This window comes from Apodemus sylvaticus, chromosome 1, assembly GCF_947179515.1.
Source record: "Apodemus sylvaticus chromosome 1, mApoSyl1.1, whole genome shotgun sequence".
NCBI classification, from domain to species: Eukaryota; Metazoa; Chordata; class Mammalia; order Rodentia; family Muridae; genus Apodemus; species Apodemus sylvaticus.
Window position 1 is genome coordinate 57,422,915 of NC_067472.1, and position 18,131 is coordinate 57,441,045.

The 18,131-nt window shown below is 49.3% G+C and overlaps 1 protein-coding gene across 4 annotated transcripts in view; it reads right to left on the reverse strand.

Moving 5' to 3' along the window:
* LOC127692290 (cylicin-2) overlaps window positions 1-18,131 on the reverse strand; it is a 36,125-nt gene that overhangs the window by 4,959 nt on the left and 13,035 nt on the right. For 2 of the 4 annotated variants that reach the window (XM_052192525.1, XM_052192518.1), the window contains exon 3: window positions 14,223-14,340. The exons of the other annotated variants lie outside the window; for them this stretch is intronic. The gene's annotated coding sequence lies outside the window, so the exon portion shown is untranslated. The remainder of the gene's footprint in view (window positions 1-14,222; window positions 14,341-18,131) is intronic. 4 annotated transcript variants of the gene reach the window in all.

Below are 18,131 nucleotides of genomic sequence, written 5' to 3' on the forward strand. Positions count from 1 at the left end.
TGCTGTCTGCAGTCAGCCCACACCAGTTTCACTTTCAATGGCAGACTTGAGGGAGATCTGAGAGCCGACAGGACCCCTTCCCATCTCTCCCACAACCCCTATTGCCATCAGAGAAGAAATCCAGGCAGAAGCTGCCCACAGCAGACAGCAGGTGACTGTCATTGAGGATCCAGGCTGCTGAAAGACGCTAACTGTCAGCACAACGGTATAAACAATTGTGAGACCCCGACATTCATGTGAAGACCAAAACAAGAGGAGTTCCTGCGTCACCAAGAGAAGCCGAGTGCCACATGCTGTGAACTCAAGAGTTCATACATAGCACAAACAGTCCTGTGACCACAGGTAATCACTACTTCCATTTATTGAGTTCCTACTATGCGCGGCACCGCGGGATGCTGGGGTTTGTCTCTGACATCATCTCTAATCCCTACAACAACCTGCAGAGGTAGCTATTATTGTGGCTATTTTTAGACAAAGAACTGAGGCTCAGAGAGATGAACCATCTTGCTCTAGGTCACACTCCTGAGTGAGCACAATCTGAGCCGGATCTGCCGCACTCCAAAGTTTGGCTATGGTCTCTGGGCATGGCATCCCGTCCCCTGTGGTCACTGGCCTCAAGCAGATTCCTCTCAAGTTACTCTGTGTCACTCCACTGTGGACACTGAAGAGAATGAGGACGCGAAAGGAAGGTCTGGCATTCCTGCTGACCATTGCTCCCATCTGGCGCCTCTGTCACACCTGGCATCTTACTGAGCCCTCCTACCCTAAGGAGTTGTTAGAGACAGGCCTACCAAGATTAATAAAACAGCCCAGGTGCCAAGCAGAATGTGTGTGCTCTGTGTAGAGCACAGGTTTCCCTGGACATGTGCGGATGAGACAAAGGGCAGTGTGGACACAAGAAATCTACTGTCAGGGGTAAGACCTGGAAGGGAGGCGAAAGTTCCAGGAGCAGCTGTGTCTGCTGAGGCAGCACTGCAGCTCTGCTACTTAGTCTACACCTCTGGGACAGGAGGATGGCAGAAGAAAACTGCTGGGGAGGTGCAGAGTAGGCCACACTGTTCCAAAGCCGTATCAGAGCCCTGGTGAACGCCCAGCATCCACCCCCAACATACCTGACCTCCTCCCTACAGTCCCACTTTTCCAGTGTTAGGAACTCACTTCCTCAGCTCTGCCAGTCCAGCAGGCTCCAGCCCAGCCCTCTTCCGGCCTCCTCCGCTCCTGGGGGAACTCTAGGTAACAGGCTCAGGAGCCTCTCCCTCCCCACACGCATCAGCGGATGAGTTGCTTGAAGAGACCAGGAGAACTGGAAAGACTTGAGTCCCTTCTGCCAGGGGCACAAACAATCTGCCAGCGGTGACAACAGAGCAAAGGACCGGGCCCACCTGGGACTCAGGGAGAAGAGGGCAGGCGGCCACCCCCAGCCTGTGCAAGCACAACCCAGCCACTTAGGGCCTCGCCCAGAAGCAAGAGGGATCTGCAGACATGGGGTTTGTTTTATTTCCATGAAAACATAATACCCCTACCCTTTCACCCTCCTTTGGGGAGTTCTAAGAGGTTCCTGTTAGAACCAGTACGTGTCTGACTGGGGGAGGGGGCTGGAAGAGGGCATCACCATGTAGCTCTAGCACACACCTGTTTTTGGTTTTGTTCTTTAAGAAAGGGTCTTACGAGCCAGGCGGTGGTGGCGCACGCCTGTAATCCCAGCACTCTGGGAGGCAGAGACTGGCGGATTTCCGAGTTCAAGGCCAGCCTGGTCTACAGAGTTGAGATCCAGGAGAGCCAGGGCTATACAGAGAAACCCTGTCTCCAAAAATAAAAAAATAAAAAAAAGAAAGAAAAGAAAGAAAAATAAAAGAAAGGGTCTTACTATGTAATCCTGGCTGGCCTGGAACTTGATTATGTAGTATAGGCTGGCCTTGGACTCACAGAGATCTGCCTGCCTCTGCCTCTAAGTGCTTTGATACCAGGCATCATACATATATATGATATCAGATAGATAGATAGATAGATAGATAGATAGATAGATTATATATCCAGAAAAACTTATTTACAAAGTTTATACAAGTATATAATTTTCTACGGGTCGTGCTTGGCCACAGAGGAAAGAGGGTCAAGGATCGGACAAGTCTACACTGAGCGCCTTGCTGCTCATGGAAGCGTGTGGGCCGGCGCAGTGCTCAGTGGAGCACAGGGCTTGTCAGGTGGCCCCTGCAGTGAGCGGCTGCTCTCTCCTTTGGGAGCAACGATGGTGCATCTACTCAGCCCAGAAGAAAATTTCACTTGGCGTTTTTTTTAACACATGTATTCATAGTGTGGGTGGACTGCATTGTGAGCCAACTCCTCCACCTCCACGTGAAGAGAAGGACAGTGGTGCTGCCTTCACCCGGCCTCCTGCCCTGACACCAGGAGTCTTTTCCATGTTGTTGTTGTTGTTTGTTTTTCCTGGAGACCAGGATTAAACCAGTATGTGCCACCTTATCCAATCCACCTGGTTATCGGGTAACTTTTGTAGGCGTAATATGACACGTTCTTGGACAAAGCAAGATGGCAAATGAATAAAATCCTCTAGTACTGGTCAGAGTGGGAAGTTTTTACATAGCTATAGGAAAAATAAAATACACAGCACACACACGTATACACGCACGCACACATGCACACACACTAAACTAACAAATAAACTACACATGGCAGCTCACAATTGTTATCCAGCCTTGGGAGTAGAGGTAGGAGGGTCAGAAATTCAAGGCCACCTTCAGCTATATAGTGGGTTTAACACCAGCCTAGGCTACATAAGACATATCCTATCTCAAAAAATACAATCAATCAGTGATTAAAAACAAAACAAACAAAAAACAAAACAAAGCAACACCAAAACAAAAATCACCAAAGCCAAGTATGGTGGGATAGGCCTTTAATGTCAGAGCTCAGGAGGCAGGGGGAGGCAGGGGGAGGCAAGGCTGAAGCTGAGACTGAGGCTGAGGCTAGCCTGGTCTACCGAGCAAGCTGCGAGCCTGCCAAGGCTACATAGTGAGACCCTACTAAGAAAGAAGAAAGAAAGAAAGAAAGAAAGAAAGAAAGAAAGAAAGAAAGAAAGAAAGAAAGAAAGAAAGAAAGAAAGAAAGAAAGAAAGAAAGAAAGGAAGGAAGGAAGGAAGGAAGGAAGGAAAGAAAGAAAGAAAGAAAGAAGAAAGAAAGAAAGAAAGAAAGAAAGAAAGAAAGAAAGAAAGAAGAGAGAGGGAGGGAGGGAAGGAGGGAGGGAGAAAGGAAGGGAGGAAGAAAACCTGAAAATTGAGTAAGCTCTTTTTTAAAAGATTTATTTATTTTTTTATTTATATGAGTACACTGCAGCTGTCTTCAGACACACCAGAAGAGGCCATTGGATCTCCTTTTTTGTTTGTTTATTTTTTTGTTTTGATTTTTCGAGATGGTTTCTCTGTGTAGCCCTGGCCATCCCAGAACTCACTCTGGAGACCAAGCTGGCCTTGAACTCAGAGATCAGCCTGCCTCTGCTTCCTCAGTGCTGGGATTAAAAGCATGCGCCGCCGCCACCACCGCCACCACCCAGCAGCATTGGATCCCATTACAGATGGTTGTGAGCCACCATGTGGTTGCTGGGAATTGAACTGAGGACCTCTGGAAGTCAGTGCTCTTAACTGCTGCGCCATTTCTCCAGCCCCCAGAGTAAACTGTTTTCTTTTGAAACAACATTTATCCCATGGCGGACTGAACTCCCCAGGAAGAACTGGATTCCGCAGCAGCTGCCCTCCTGGCTTTCCTGCACAGAATCCATGTCTGAGTCTGTCATAGACAAGCTCTAGGCGCCTCACCTGCCCCGTCCCGGGAGTGTCTCCTCCCCTAGCCTGGGCACTCCAGTCATGTTTTCTCTTGCACTTGGCAGGACAGCCATGTTTGCCATAAGTCAACTTCTGAAGCTGGTAGGCCTCAGAGTCACGGCAGTAACACAACATGTTTGTGTTACTGCAACGCTTTCCAGAGTATGACGTTCCTTTTGTCATCTTGCTTCTGCCACCAAAGCCAAAGAGAAAAGGTTTTTTGCTGTTGTTGTTGTTGTTGTTGTTGTTTGGGATTGGTTTTTTGTTTGTTTTTGAGACAGGGTTTCGTACTCTGTAGTCTTGACTGGCTCTGAGCTCCCTATGTAGACCAGAATGGCCCTGAACTCACAGAGCTACACCTGCCTCTGCCTCTGCCTCTGCCTCCCACCTGCTGAGAAAGGTGTGTGCACCCTGCCAGCCTATGCATTTGATAACAAAAGTACATCATATATAACTGTTAATAAAATGAGCGCGATGGTGCAAGAGCAATCCCAGGATGAGGCAGGAAGAAGTGGTGGCCACAAGGCCAGCCTGAGCTACAGAGTAACTTAACCTGAGCTACCTAGTGAGACATTATCTCAAGAAAAACAAGAAGGAGAACTAAGCGAAAAGGTACAGAAGGAACAGAAACCTGTTTATATCTCAGCACTTGACAGGCAGAGGGGAGAGGCTCAGGCCAACCTCAACAGCAGAGAGTTGAAGACCAACCTGGGCTGAAACCTAACAGCAAAATCATGATTGGTTTGTGAATGTAACCCCAGGCATCTTTTGGTTTGTGAATGTAACCCCAGGCTGTGCCTTGAGGAACAACAAGTTTGAACTACACAAGGAGTTCCAGGCTAGCCTGGGATACCTTGAGACTCTGTTTCAAAAACAAATAAACAAATGGTAGGCTGAACTGAGTCACAGTCACTTCATCGAGGAGGACGCCAAAGAAGCAGCTTCGCTCTCCCGGTCTCGGCATCTGTGACCTGCGGTGACAGCAGGCTCGGTCGGGTTAAGTAAACTTCAGGGCTTTGGGACCACAAATGCCTAAACACGTGTTGAATGTTACAACTAAAGATATCCTATTTTTATTTAATTCTGGCAAGAAAGACAAGCAAGCTGATGAGGTCACGTTTACGGGAGCAGCTGGGAACACTGGGTGCATTGGCAGTGAGGGACGATTTTTTTCACATACAGTTCTAGAAAATTCTTGGTTCTCCAGATCCAAAATAATATAAAATAAGAAGCTTACCCTGAGCTCAAAAGGCAGTGATTGGCACCCTCTGAGGAAAGAATTCTAAAGCCCCTGATGAGACATCCTCACTAGCCAGGGACCGGGTCCAAAAGAAGAAAACAAGACAAATTACAAAGACCTGTGGCCTCCCTCCCCCACACCTGTTTACTGATGCTTTGGCAACATGTTTGGGGGCTGAGTTGGGTGGACCAAGGATGCCAAGGCTTGTCATCTAAGGAGCTGGGAGAGGCTGGGCGGTGATTCCGGTTGGATGGGTCCCCACCCTGCACGAGGCAGGCAGGCGTCCCGTGAATCATAAGGCCCTCTTGTTCAGAGCCGCTCACCAAGTTCTGAAGGCTCACACTCAGCTTTCAGGGCATGGTCCTGAACAGCCTTCTCAAGTCCTGCTGACCTCAGACTGCCTAGCTGAAATGGATTTGCCACGGCCAACTGGCTATGCCTTGGCCACAATTAGAGACTCTTTAACTGTGGCACTTTTAAATGGGAAGCATGAGCAGTAATTCAGTTATCTCTTAACTTGGATTTGTTTGTTTATTTATCTTTAGAATGTCTCCCTGGAGTTCCTCTGGCACTGAGTGTGTGGCGAGCCTCCCATCTCTGCCGCCTGAGCGCTCAGGTTAGAAGCTTGTGTGCGTTAACACGCCTAGCATCAGACTTCCTTTTACCTTCAGTCCCTTCTGTGATGTCCCATCCACCTTTTCCTAGTTGGGAATTCTTTTAATCATTCCCCTTGTACCTCCTCAGTTTCCCCTACCTCAAATCTCTCCTCCCTCCTCTCTCCAGATCTTGCCCCCCCCCCCCACGCTCTTCCTGCCACAGGACCTGCAACCCAGAGCCTTCTCACGCCAGGTCCTCTGAGTTCACGCACAGGGAACATCCTGTGCTGTCAGGTGAGGAGCTACCTACCCTTTTTGTCTGTGGCCACCAAGGCTGAGTACCCAAGCCTCCCCACTCCTCCCTCCATTTTCCAGTTCACCCAGTGAGGCTACACTTTTCTCTGTTTGCCTGCCAGGTCCCCATCTCCCCCACGGCTCTCTCCCGTGGGAGTCCTGGGTTTTAGCTACCTCTTTCATGGGGGGGAGGGGGTGCTGACATGCCCTAGACCAAAGACAGGCTCTGGAGCAGGCGAACTGGGCAGCCCAGGGCGCTGCTGTCAGAAGAGGACACCGGCAGCGAGGTCAGCTCTGGCCTTGCTTGGGTTCTTCTGATTCACTGCTGCCTCTCCGTGCCAGGCAGGCTCTCCTGTTTACCTCTCCCCCTCCCCCATATCCAAGGGCATGTGAACACCTGGACAGGATGGGAGTTCTTCCTGTATCTTTTGTGTCTTAGAACCCTACCCACTATGTTTTTTTCTAATCTAAATCTCATTTCGAAATCTCCTGCCAGAGGGGTTTCCCAGCCCCTCCCAGTTTTGAATCAACCTGCTGATCACAGCACTCCTGAATGAGGAATAGAGATATTAGGTGGGCCTGGCTTGCACTGGGCCCTGAGGACACTCCTGTGTACAGCACTCACCCTACTGGCAGCATCCAGACAGACAGCCTTGCTCCCTACCTCCCGTTCTAAGAAGGAATACCAGGTAGGTTTGAGCAAAGATCAAGGACTGTTAAGCAGACAGCAAGCTGGCCATATTTCTCTCCTGGAGCTGCAGCTTCAGGTGGGTCTGCACCAGAGGATCGGGGAAGTGACCAGATCCTCTTCCTCACAATGTCTAGTGACAGCAATTCTGTCTTTAATTCCCCACCTGTGGCTTAGCAGGTTAGATTGTTAGTTAGGCCCATCCCCCGGAGTCTAGAGTGAGTACAAACACTGCCTGTCTTGAGTGCTGCCCGGCCTGTGGCTAAGGGCCTTGCTCATTCTCCACAGAGATAACCCTGGGGCAGACTGGAGGGTTAGAGTATCACCTCTTCATCACATTCCAGCTGCAGACTCTGCTCAGTCTCATGTCTTGTTTGGTTATTTTGAGACAGAGTCTCCTAAAGTTCAGACTGGCCTCGAACTCACTCTATAGCTTGAAACAACCTGCTCAGAGCCTTGTCTCTGTATCTGTTCCTCAAAGCACCAGCTCTTCTATGCAAATGAAAACATGGCAGACAAAATGAACCTCTGGCTGTCTTGGAGGTGCTTGTCCCCTGGGAGTTTAGCTCTTTTCTCTGTTCCCAGGGATCACAGGCAGACACTGGCACTGTGGCAAGCTTCACCCTGCACAGGGGTCGCTCTGCTTCACCGTGGCTGAGCCTGAGTCCAGAGCACTCAACTGTCTGTCATGATCACTTCAGGGGAACAGAGCTCTACCCCATGTATACGTGTTTGCATGCACACATACCCCTAAGACAAGGGCCTGGCTTTCCAGAAGGAAAGACAAGCATCCAAGAGAAGAGGCAAGAGCCATTCTTGGCCCAAGAGTGCCTCCTGGTAACTGCAAAAAAGGAAGAGCCACATGGAAAGTCAGGGAGGACATGGGTCCTCAGCTTCCTGCACTAAGGCCTTACCAATCTATTCTTAATCCCCACCCCCAATCCTGGAAGTATAGATCTGTGAGTACAGACCTAGAACACACAAGTCCCTTGGTCAATCCTCAGCACCACAAAATAAAAATCAGCTGGAGTATACCTGTGCTATAGGTAAAATGCCTAGCATGTGCGAGGTGAGGCTCTAGTACTCCTCAGACTGAAAAGCCAGGCTTGGGGGTGCGCATCTTTAGTCAGTCTAGCACTGGGGAAGCAGAGGCAAGAAGATCCCAAATTCAAAGTCATCCTTATCCAAATAGAGGGTTCTAGGCCAAAGGGGGATACATGACAATTTGTCTAAAACAAAACAAAGCAAAACAAAAAAACCAAAAAATTATTATAATTAGAGCACAACAAGGACACTCAGTGTTGGCTCCCACACACACAGAGCTGAAGGAGACCCCTCACTGCCGAGGGCGGTGGCAGAAGCCCAGAATGGTGCGTGTGTGTGGCTGGCTTAAGGCTGGCTCCCCTATGGCCAAGCATTTGGCTCCTGTACCTTTGTCCACCTCCAGAGTGGCAACTCCCAGTTTTTTCCTGTTTGGATATTTTTAAGGCAGGGTTGGAGCAGTCAGATGCCTCAGTGTTTAAAGGCGCCAGGCCCAAGGGGCGGGGTCTGACATCCAGGGTCCACATGTGTCTCCCTGACAGTCCCTGACTTCCACATTTAAGCTGTGGCATTCATGTGCCAGGATAGCTACACAAACACACAGAGATGAATACACATAGTAGAAAACATGCTTAAAGATGGTGTCTCTTGTAACCCAGTCTAGCCTTAAACTCACAGCAGCTAGGGCAGGTGCATATCCTGCCTCCCCCTGCCCCCCACCCCCGGGTGCTAGCTTTATAGCACCAGGTTCGGCTCACAATTTTTTCCCAAGAAGAGTTTTGGCACCTAAAGGAATGCTGTGCTCCTGTTGGTTTAATGAAATTACACAGTGAATCTTTCCCACTCCCCGGCTCCAGGGTTGCTGCTGCCATCCATCCTCCCTCACCACTGCCGGACTCCTCTCCTCACAGTGAGCTCTCTCAGACTTCTGGGAATCTCGCAGCCTCCCAAGAACGTCTCCTCCCCACACCCATGTCTTGAGATTTCTTTGTCTTCAAAGCTCTGCTGTGAATGATCCACAGGGGCAAGCGACTCTTCCACACTTAAGCTAATCTCTGTCTCATACAAAATCCAACTCGACGCCAGGCAGCTGGCTCAGGCTTCTTAGAAGGCTGAGGCAGGAGGATCACAAGTTCAAGTCTATCTGTACCTCAGAGTGAAACTGAGGCCACCCAGGGTAAATTGTCAATGCCCTGCCAAAATAAGAAAGAGGTGGGTGTTGGTGGCTCTCACCTTATCCCACCACTGCAGAGGCAGAGGAAGATGGTTCAACTGGTAGAAGTGTTTGCCACTAGGCCTGAAGATTTAGGTTCCCTACCTGCAACCAGCACCAAGACAGTAAGTAGAGAAGCAGCTCCCAGAGTCTCTCAGTCTCTCTTGTTTTCCTTTTGTCTCTTTTTCTCTCTATGTCTCTGTCAATTTCTCTCTCTCTCTCTCTCTCTCTCTCTCTCTCTCTCTCTCTCTCTCTCTTACACACACACACATACACACACACAGAGAGAGAGAGCAACAGAGAGAGAAACAGACACAGCAGAGATTCAGTTCAAAGTCATCTGCTCGGTGTTGAGTTTGGGCCAGTCTGAGACTCATGAGCGAGCCTGCCCAGGAACAAGCTATCAGGCTGGAGAGAAGGCTTGGCGAGTAGGAGCTCTGGCTGCTCTTCCAGAGGACCCGGGGCCAGTTCCCAGCACCCACATGGTGGCTCTCAGTCTTAGAGGATGCAATGCCCTCTTCTCACATCATCAGGCACCACCAGGACTGAATGTGAGGCACAGACATCTGTGCAGGAGGAACACGCACACAGAGAGAAGAAAAAGGGAAAGGAAGGAAAAAAGGAAGGAAGGAAGGAAGGAAGGAAGGAAGGAAGAAAGAAAGAAAGAAAGAAAGAAAGAAAGAAAGAAAGAAAGAAATTCCTGTAGTTTCTAAGAAAACGACTAACTAAATAAAAGGAGTGGAAGAGAGGCTGTGAGATGACTCAAAGGGTCTTTACCAACTTGACAGCACTTGCTGCAAAGTCTGACCACCCCAGAATCTACATAATAGAAAGAGAAAACAGGCTCTCCCAAGTTGTACTCTGACCACACACACACACACACACTCTCTCTCTCACACGCACACACACACCCAATCTTTTAACAATGTTTTTCGATTTACTTATTTTTTCTGTGCATACGCATTTGCCTCTATGCATGTACGTGTACAGTATGCATGCCTGGGGCCAGGGAGGTCAGAACGTGGCACTGCCTCCCATGGAACTGGAGTTACAGATGATTGTTAGCCCTCATGTGTGCTGGGACCTGAACTGGGGTCCTCTACAAAAGCAACAAGTGCTCTTAACCACGGACCAACTTTGTGGCCCACACGCATTTTCTAAATGTAACAACAAAGAAGTCTGGGATATTGCTCAGTGTATCCTGCTTACCTAGCATGTCCCCTGCCCTAGAGTGAATCCAAGGAGAGTGAGTGTGTGCCTCTGTGTAACTGGGGGTGGCAGCTCTTGACAGTCAGGAGTTAAAAGACTATCTTATGCTGTTGCTGAGCAGACCTGCGTCCCAGCTCCTGTGTCAGGCAGCTCACAGCCACCCAAAGCTCCAGGACCAAGGGGGTGTGAACGCTCCAGCCTCTGCAGTGCCTGCATTCACATGTGTGTACCCATGCAGTGCCTGTATTCATGTGTATGTACCCATGCAGTATCTGCATTCACGTGTGTGTACCATGTAGTGCATGCATTCACATGTGTGTACCATGCAGTGCCTGCATTCACGTGTGTGTACCCATGCAGTACACCTGCATTCACGTGTGTGTACCCATAAAGTACCTGCATTCACGTGTGTGTACCCATGCAGTGCCTGCATTCACGTGTGTGTACCCATGCAGTGCCTGCATTCACGTCTGTGTACCCATGCAGTGCCTGCATTCACATGCACATACCCAAACATGCAACTAAAAATTAAAATGCTTTTTAAGTGCAACTCCATTTCAACCCCTGAGGTACTCAGGTGAAGGAGACATTTGATAGGCCTTACTGTCACAAGCTGGGTCCCTCTAATCTCAGTACCCAGTGCTAGGGAGGCTACAAGGCTTGCGGGTGCCTTCATGTGCCTGGCTGTCTCGGAAAGTGGGACTCGCACCTCCCTAGGGTGTCAGGTGAAGAGGTGAGCCATCTCCCTGCCACCTCCCCCTTGGAAAGCATCTCATAAAGGTGTGTCAGAGGAAACAGGCTTCTGATCCCACCTATTATTAGCTCCTGAGACAGGGTGGACGCTCCTTTACCTCAGAGATGGTGAAGAGCAGAAGGGGCAGAAGTCTTTGCCTTTTAAGATAAGGCTGTTGGTGTCAAGTCAGGAAAACCAACTCTGACATAAGACCATTTGTAATGACTGGTAGCATGCCTTCCTCCCTTGTCCTGGGCACCATCCCAGGCCAGATGGTAGAAAAATTTAGACAGTGGGGATTGTGAGCAGACCTAGGTATGATGTCGAACCTGCTACGCCCTGCTCGAAGTGATCCGCAGGACGTTCTGACTGCTAACTTCTTTCTTAAAAGATTTCATTTATGAGTGCACTGTCTCATCAGATCCCATCACAGATGGTTGTGAGCACCATGTAGTTGCTGGGAATTGAACTCAGAACCTCTGGGAAAGCAATCAGTGCTCTTAACCTCTGAGCCATCTCTCCAGCCCGATTGCTAACTTCTATGTAGTCTTGAAAATATCCAAGGAAGGGAAGGAAGGAGGGAGGGAAGGAGATAAGAAGAGAGAAGAGGGAGGAAGGAGGAAAAGGGCAAAGTCTTCTCGTTTTCCTAAATTATAAGGGAGTGGGGGCTGGGCACGCCAGCTCAGGCTTTGTAATCCCAGCACATGGGATATTAAGACAAGGACTGCCTAGAGTCTCAGGCCATGACTGATGGAGCTCAGCTGGCAAAGTGCTTCTGTCCTAGCATGCACAGAGCACTGGGCTTGACGTGAATTCACGAATCTGCATATAAGGTTCATGCCTGTAATCTCAGTACTTGACGGGTAGAGTTGGGAGGGCTGGAGGTTGTGGGTCATCTCTCGCTACTTAGGGAGTTTGATACCGGCCTGAACTCCATAAGACTCCGAAGGAAGGAAGGAGGAGGGAAGGATGCAAGAGAAAGGAAGGGAAGGGAAGGGAAAGAAAGAGGGAGGGAGGGAAGGGAGGGACAGAAGGAGGGAGGGCAGAAGGGAGGACTAGATATGCATGCCTATAATCTCAGTGCTCTCAGTGCTTGGGAGGCTGAGCCAGAAAAATCACCAAGATTGAAGGTCAGATGACTATGGAGTGAATTTAAGGCCAATATGAGCTACAGAGGAAGACATTTATATATATATATATACACACACACACACAAGCATGCACACACACATTCACACTCACACACACACACACACACAAATGCATGTCCTTTGCACACATACAATTTCATGTTGTCTTTGGCTGTGCAATTCTAATTATGATATATTTATTCAATAATACAAACAAATAAATAGAAGGCTCCTTGGGGAAAGGCACTTGCTGCTAAGACTGATAATAGGAGTTTTGTCCCTGGGATCCACATGGCAGAATAAAAGAACTGCCCCTAGCAAGGGGGGGATCCTCTAGCCCCCACATGACCACAACCACACACCTATAGCCACACACACAGTTAATTAATTGGTTTAGAAAACCAGAAGGAATGGGTGGGCCAGCCCTGTTACTGTAAAGGCAAGGATGAAGTGCATTAAAGCCCTGATCCTGACTGCACAGCCAAAGACAACATGAAATTGTATGTGTGCAAAGGACATGCATTTGTGTGTGTGTGTGTGTGTGTGTGTGAGTGTGAATGTGTGTGTGCATGCTTGTGTGTGTGTGTGTGAATGTGAGTATGTGTGAATGTGTGTGTATGTATGCTTGTGTGTGTGTGTGTGTGTGTGTAGGGTAGGGTAGGGTTCAGCCCTCAACTCCAGCAGTCTCTTATGGTTCAAACTCATGTCAAGCTGAACTTGAACCACTCCCCCATCCTGTGGCCCAAAAGATACCAAGCCAGAAGTCACTCCACCCTGTCTTCTATGAACTGTAAATAACAGAGACGCTCACTGGAGTAATTAGAAGAAACTGCTGGCCAAGAGCTCAGAGAAGGGTTAGGTGTGGCTTGAAGCACTCTGTGTGTATTTTTGCTAAGCCAAACATGTAGCCAGTCAAAAATACCAGTCGTTTAACGAGCTTATAAACTTGGAGTGACTCTTCACATCTTACAGTGAGGTCTAGGGTTCAAGCATCTCACATCAAAGTGCCTACTGCCTGGCATGGCCCTCAGCCCGGCCACTTCCTCCAGCCTGCGCGCCGCTTCCCTCAGCTTACTCTTCTGCCCAGTTAGCTGACCGGCCCAGACAATCAAACCTCCAGTGTTTGTGGAGGAGAAAATGACTCTAGACCGGGAGTTGTCTGCTGGTGCCTCAGCCTTCCCTTTCCTCCCTCCTTCACCTGACCAAGAGTCTCACACAGTGCAGGCCCTGCCAACCCGCTACCCTCACTGGAGAAGAACGTGCCCAGGTTAGCTCACTGCCCCCCCCCCGTCCGTTTGTTCTGTGGCTCACTTCCAGCGCTTCCAAGTGGACAGTGAGCTGAGAGAGGGTGCGGCACCTTGCTGACAGGATAAGTCTAGGGCAGGAAGCACCACAGCAGCTGTTGCACTGTGACTTGACTTTATCGCACGCAGCCCCTGGGGCTCCTCCAGAGGCTGCAGTGGGTGAGGCTGTTTGTCTGTGGCTTCCCTGGCCACAGTTGGATTTCCTAATCTTCCCTTGTATTCCCTTCCCCAGATCTAGAATCTGGGTCTGCTTCTCTGCCACCTTCTACTTCTGATCCATGCTGACCTGGAGGCTGAGACAGAATGGTCCTCCAGCTGACACTTCATTCACTCTTTCCAGAGCCCCAGGACAGCATTGCTACTGTTCAGAGCTATGGGTGACCTTGCTGTCCCACACCATACAACTATCTACTAATTAAACAGCCAGGCAACATTATAATTAGGTCAGCTACATGTACTGATTTGAGACTTTGGCTTCATTCCTTTCTCCCCAGGATCTCAGCATTGAGAGGGAATGTCTCAGTGCTCCAACAGTCCGATTTCTCACATCCCAAGTGGACATCCCTAGTTGGTTGTCTAAACCAACCCTGATAGTCCAGGACTGTAGCAGCTGCTCCAGTAATGGTGAAAGGAGAGAATGGATCCCTGCATGTTTTCCTCTGCCCAACACACACACACACACACACACACACAAACACACTATTAATTATTTGATAGAGAAGTTTTAATCTCATATGTACTGGATTTTGGAAAACCATCAGGATATGCTAAGAATTCCTGACACAAAAGTCCCTCACCCCAACCCCTGAACCATTTGAATCACATCCCTTCTGCACGATGGCATGACTCCATGAGCCAGGCAACTAGGATCTGTGATTTCTCCTCCGAGCAACAGCCTAGAGGTGACAGCCCCTCCAGGAGAGAGTGCACCTCAACCCCTACCTTTGATTCAGAGGAGGCCTCAGGAAAGGGTGCTCTGTGATGTAAGAGCCCAGGTGCAAGTACGGAAGGGTGTCAGGAGAAGGCCTGCCGAGCAGGTCTGGTCTGGACATCTTAGGAACTAAAGGACAGAAGAGAAACGACTGAAATCCAGCTAGTGCACCTGCTGCCTTCCTTCCGACCCATCCTCATAGCATATTTTTTTTAGCTGTGTAACACTCACAGATACCCATCTCCTGTCCTTTTCTCAGTCAGAGGAGAGCACCAGGCCCTGACTTGTTCCATCTTAGGTCAGACGGATTAATGGGTGGATTGTTCTGCTTGTAGACATCAATCATATATAAGGACCACCACAGGTGCTGTCTCTCAGCGTGTTGGGATCCACAGTCCACATTGGCTTCTGCCATCTGCCCTTATTTGGGGGAGGGACTGTTTGGTTACTTTTTCAAAACAGAATCGAATGTAGCCCAGGCTGATCTCAAACTCTCTATGTAGCCAAGGATGGCCTCAAACTCCTAATCTAATTGTCTCCACCTCTCTGGAGCTGAGATTATACACATACTGATTGTCCACAAGCAGCTCCCTTGACCCCAAAAGGCCAATCTCCAACTAGATTAGAAGAGCCTTGATTTTTGCCCGGGATGTGCCACTGGTAACAGTGCTGGGACTCACTTTACCCTCTCCTTCTTCCCCAGGGCCACCATGAGAGCTCTGGGCACGAGCAAGGCCAGCGGACCAACAGTAAAGCTGACCCTGTGACAGCGCCCTCCTGAGCTTGCTCGCCTCAGCGCTCTCTCCAGACAGGCCCCCAGCACACACAGCTCCCTTTCCTCTCATTCTCATCTTTGATTTTACTTTTATTGCCAAATAAAAAGCTTGCCACCTCAACAACAAAAAGGAAGACTGATTCTACCCTGATACATCAAAACTCTTTTAAGGTTTCATAAACATAAGGAATTATTACAAAGGACTGGGGTCATAAAGGAAGAAATGGAATCAAAAGTATCCCAGCTAGCTGTGGAGCATTCTGGGAATCCCCCATCTCTGGCAACCTGCCCTTGCTGGGCCAGTCCGAAGGAGAAAAGGCCTGTGGTTGCTGACAGGTCTCTTAGATGCCTACAGTTTTAGAATTGACAAGAGATAGGTTGATCTAACAAAGACCGTTGTCTTTCTGGCTCACTGTTTGAAGTGACTTCAGTGACTTGCCCTGGTTTGTCAGTCTTCTGAGAACAGAGACTGTCCCGGAAATCAGAGGGCACCTGGTTGTGCAGAGGACAGCACTGAGAAAAGGCCGCTCTTTGCCACCTGCAGCTCAGCACAAAGGTCTTCATGTTGTTCCCCTCTCTCTCACTCTCCAGCCTATTCTCCTTAGACAGAGTTCATAAAAGCAGACACTGAAGCAGCTAAAGACGATCAGTTTCTCCACACTTTCCACTCTCATCCCATCAGCTCCCTCACTTAGGAGATGCAATAGCAGGAAATGAATATTCCTCTACATCTGCTAGCTCTGAGCAGGAGGAAGGTCTTACAGTCTTGAATCAAACTGGCTCTTTCTGGATTAAAAAGTAATTATTCCAAAAGACGGCTTTATGGTTAAAATTAAACTAGCTGAAAGCTATTAGAACCTAGAGTTTGGACAAATGCCAAGGAAGGCGCTCTGGGCATCTTTTGAGAAAGGGGAGAAACTCACTAGAAAGAAGAAATCTTAAGCAAATGGCCATATTAAAAAAAAAATAGGGAAAATGCTCAAACCTGTTCCGCCCGCCACCCTCCCTCAGTTAGAGGCATTCTAACATTAGGAAAGCGAAACCGGCTGTGGGTGGGGTGCGTCTGCTGCCAGGTCATCCTGCCTGAAGAAACCCAAGTTTGTGCCTACATGAAGGACGTGCAGACACGGCACAGAGGCAACAACCAGCTGGCAATCTGTGTGGCTCCTTGCCTGGGGACCGGTATGGGGACTGGATGAGGCGGGTCCATGTGTCTGTGGTCACTGGCTCACTGTTTGAAATGACTTCGGTGACTTGCCCTGGTTTGTCATTCCACAGTTTGATTAAGGAACACGCAGCTAGGAAAACAAAAGAGGGCACTAGTGTGCAAGAAAAAGCCCCAGGGCGCTGAAAGCTTGCTGGGCAGTAGGTGCGATGGGGCAGGGACCAGAGCACGGCACCTACTAGAGCCAAGACGGTTCCGCAGCGCCCTCTGCCGGTCGACCTCGACCACACCTGCGGCTGGACTGAGGCTGGGCTGACCCTGAGCGCCTGCAGTTTTCTTTCTCAGCCTGCCCTCTGCTGGAAAAGACAACGCCTTCCACCTTCACCAGGCCTTAGAATATAAGGTGGTGTTAGGCAAAAATCTGACGGCACAGGGAGTGGGGGAGGTGGGAAGCATCACTTCCACAGCTATAAAATGGTGATGGTGGTCACACTTTTGGCCCCAGTTTATGCCAGAGCTGCGTCCCAGTAGCAAATGGAAATGCTCTTTTACTCGTGACTTTTCTGCTTCCACCCTCACGTGGTCCCGCTCAGTTCCTTGGAAGATCTTTCTCCCCAGTGTCCCTGAAAAGAAACCAGTCACACCCTATAAGAATGTCAGCTGTCTTGTTCACAATCTGACCTCCACCTCTTCCATACTGGGGTTTGGGACCAGGGCTAGAAAATGTTAGGAGAGCAGTCTGGCTGAGCTAACCCCCAGCTTCCCTTTTCTCTTCGAGACAGGCAGTTCCAGAGCTCGTCACAACAGCCTCCTGGGTAGCCGGGATCACAGCCTGCAACATCATGCCAGTTCACAAGTATGCATTGTCTTTAAAAGCATTTTTCCGGTGGCTGGACAGATGAACCATCAGAACACTTGTTGTTCTTGCAGAGAACCCAGATTTCATTCCCAGAACCCACGAGGGGGCTCACGACCATCTGAAACTCTAGTTTCAAAACATCAGGTACCCTCCATGGGCACCGGGCATTCACATAGTGCACAGACAAACATGCAGGCAAAATACTCATACACATAAAATCTGAAGTATAAATTGCATCACATTATTTCTCTCTGTGTGGGGAGGGGAAGGTGTGGGGGGCTCATGGGCTCTCTGGTGTAGCTCTACAGGTGTCAGCTGTCTCCTTCCATGGTGTGGGTCTCAGGAACAAAACATTTTACCTCCTGAGCCATTTTACTGGCTGTCACGAATATTTAACTCTCTCCTTCCTTCCTCGTTCCTTTCCTTCCTCCTTTCCCAGGGTTTCGTGTATCCCAGGCTGACCTTACTCTGTTGCCAAATATGACTTTAAACCTCTCATCCTCCTGCGCCCACCTCCTAAGTGCTGGGATTATAGGCATGCTTTACCACACTTCATTTACTAGTTCTGGGAATCAAGCCAAGGCCTCCATGTTTGCTAGGCAGACACTGTCGACCGAGCTACATCCCAGACCCCGAACACCCTTTTCCTATAAGTGTCCAACATAAATTAATCTGCTGTCGATTATATGCTTAGTGTATAAAACTCCTACTAGCCTCTCTGCTCCCTGGATAAAGAGATAGCACTGTATCCTTAGAACCTACCTACCACAGTAGCCAGGGGTATACTTGTATATAGGTGCTTGGTAAATATCTGTTGAACCAACACAGAGATGAATCATAGGCCGTACATCACCCAGAAATGGAAATAACAAAGTCAGACAGCTTGGGAGGAGGGATTCTATTTCAGAAGTGGCCTGGTGACATATGTTCTAACTGCTGCACTTAAAAGACTGAAGCAGGTAGAACTCTGTGGGGTCAGCCTGGTCTACATGGTGTGTTCTAGGCCGGCCAGAGTCCCACGGTGAGACCCCGGCTCACACAGCATAAATGTCTACTCAGCACCATGAGGGGCTGAGGAGATGGGTCCATTCTAGTTGGACAAGCCTGAGAGGCTGAATCAC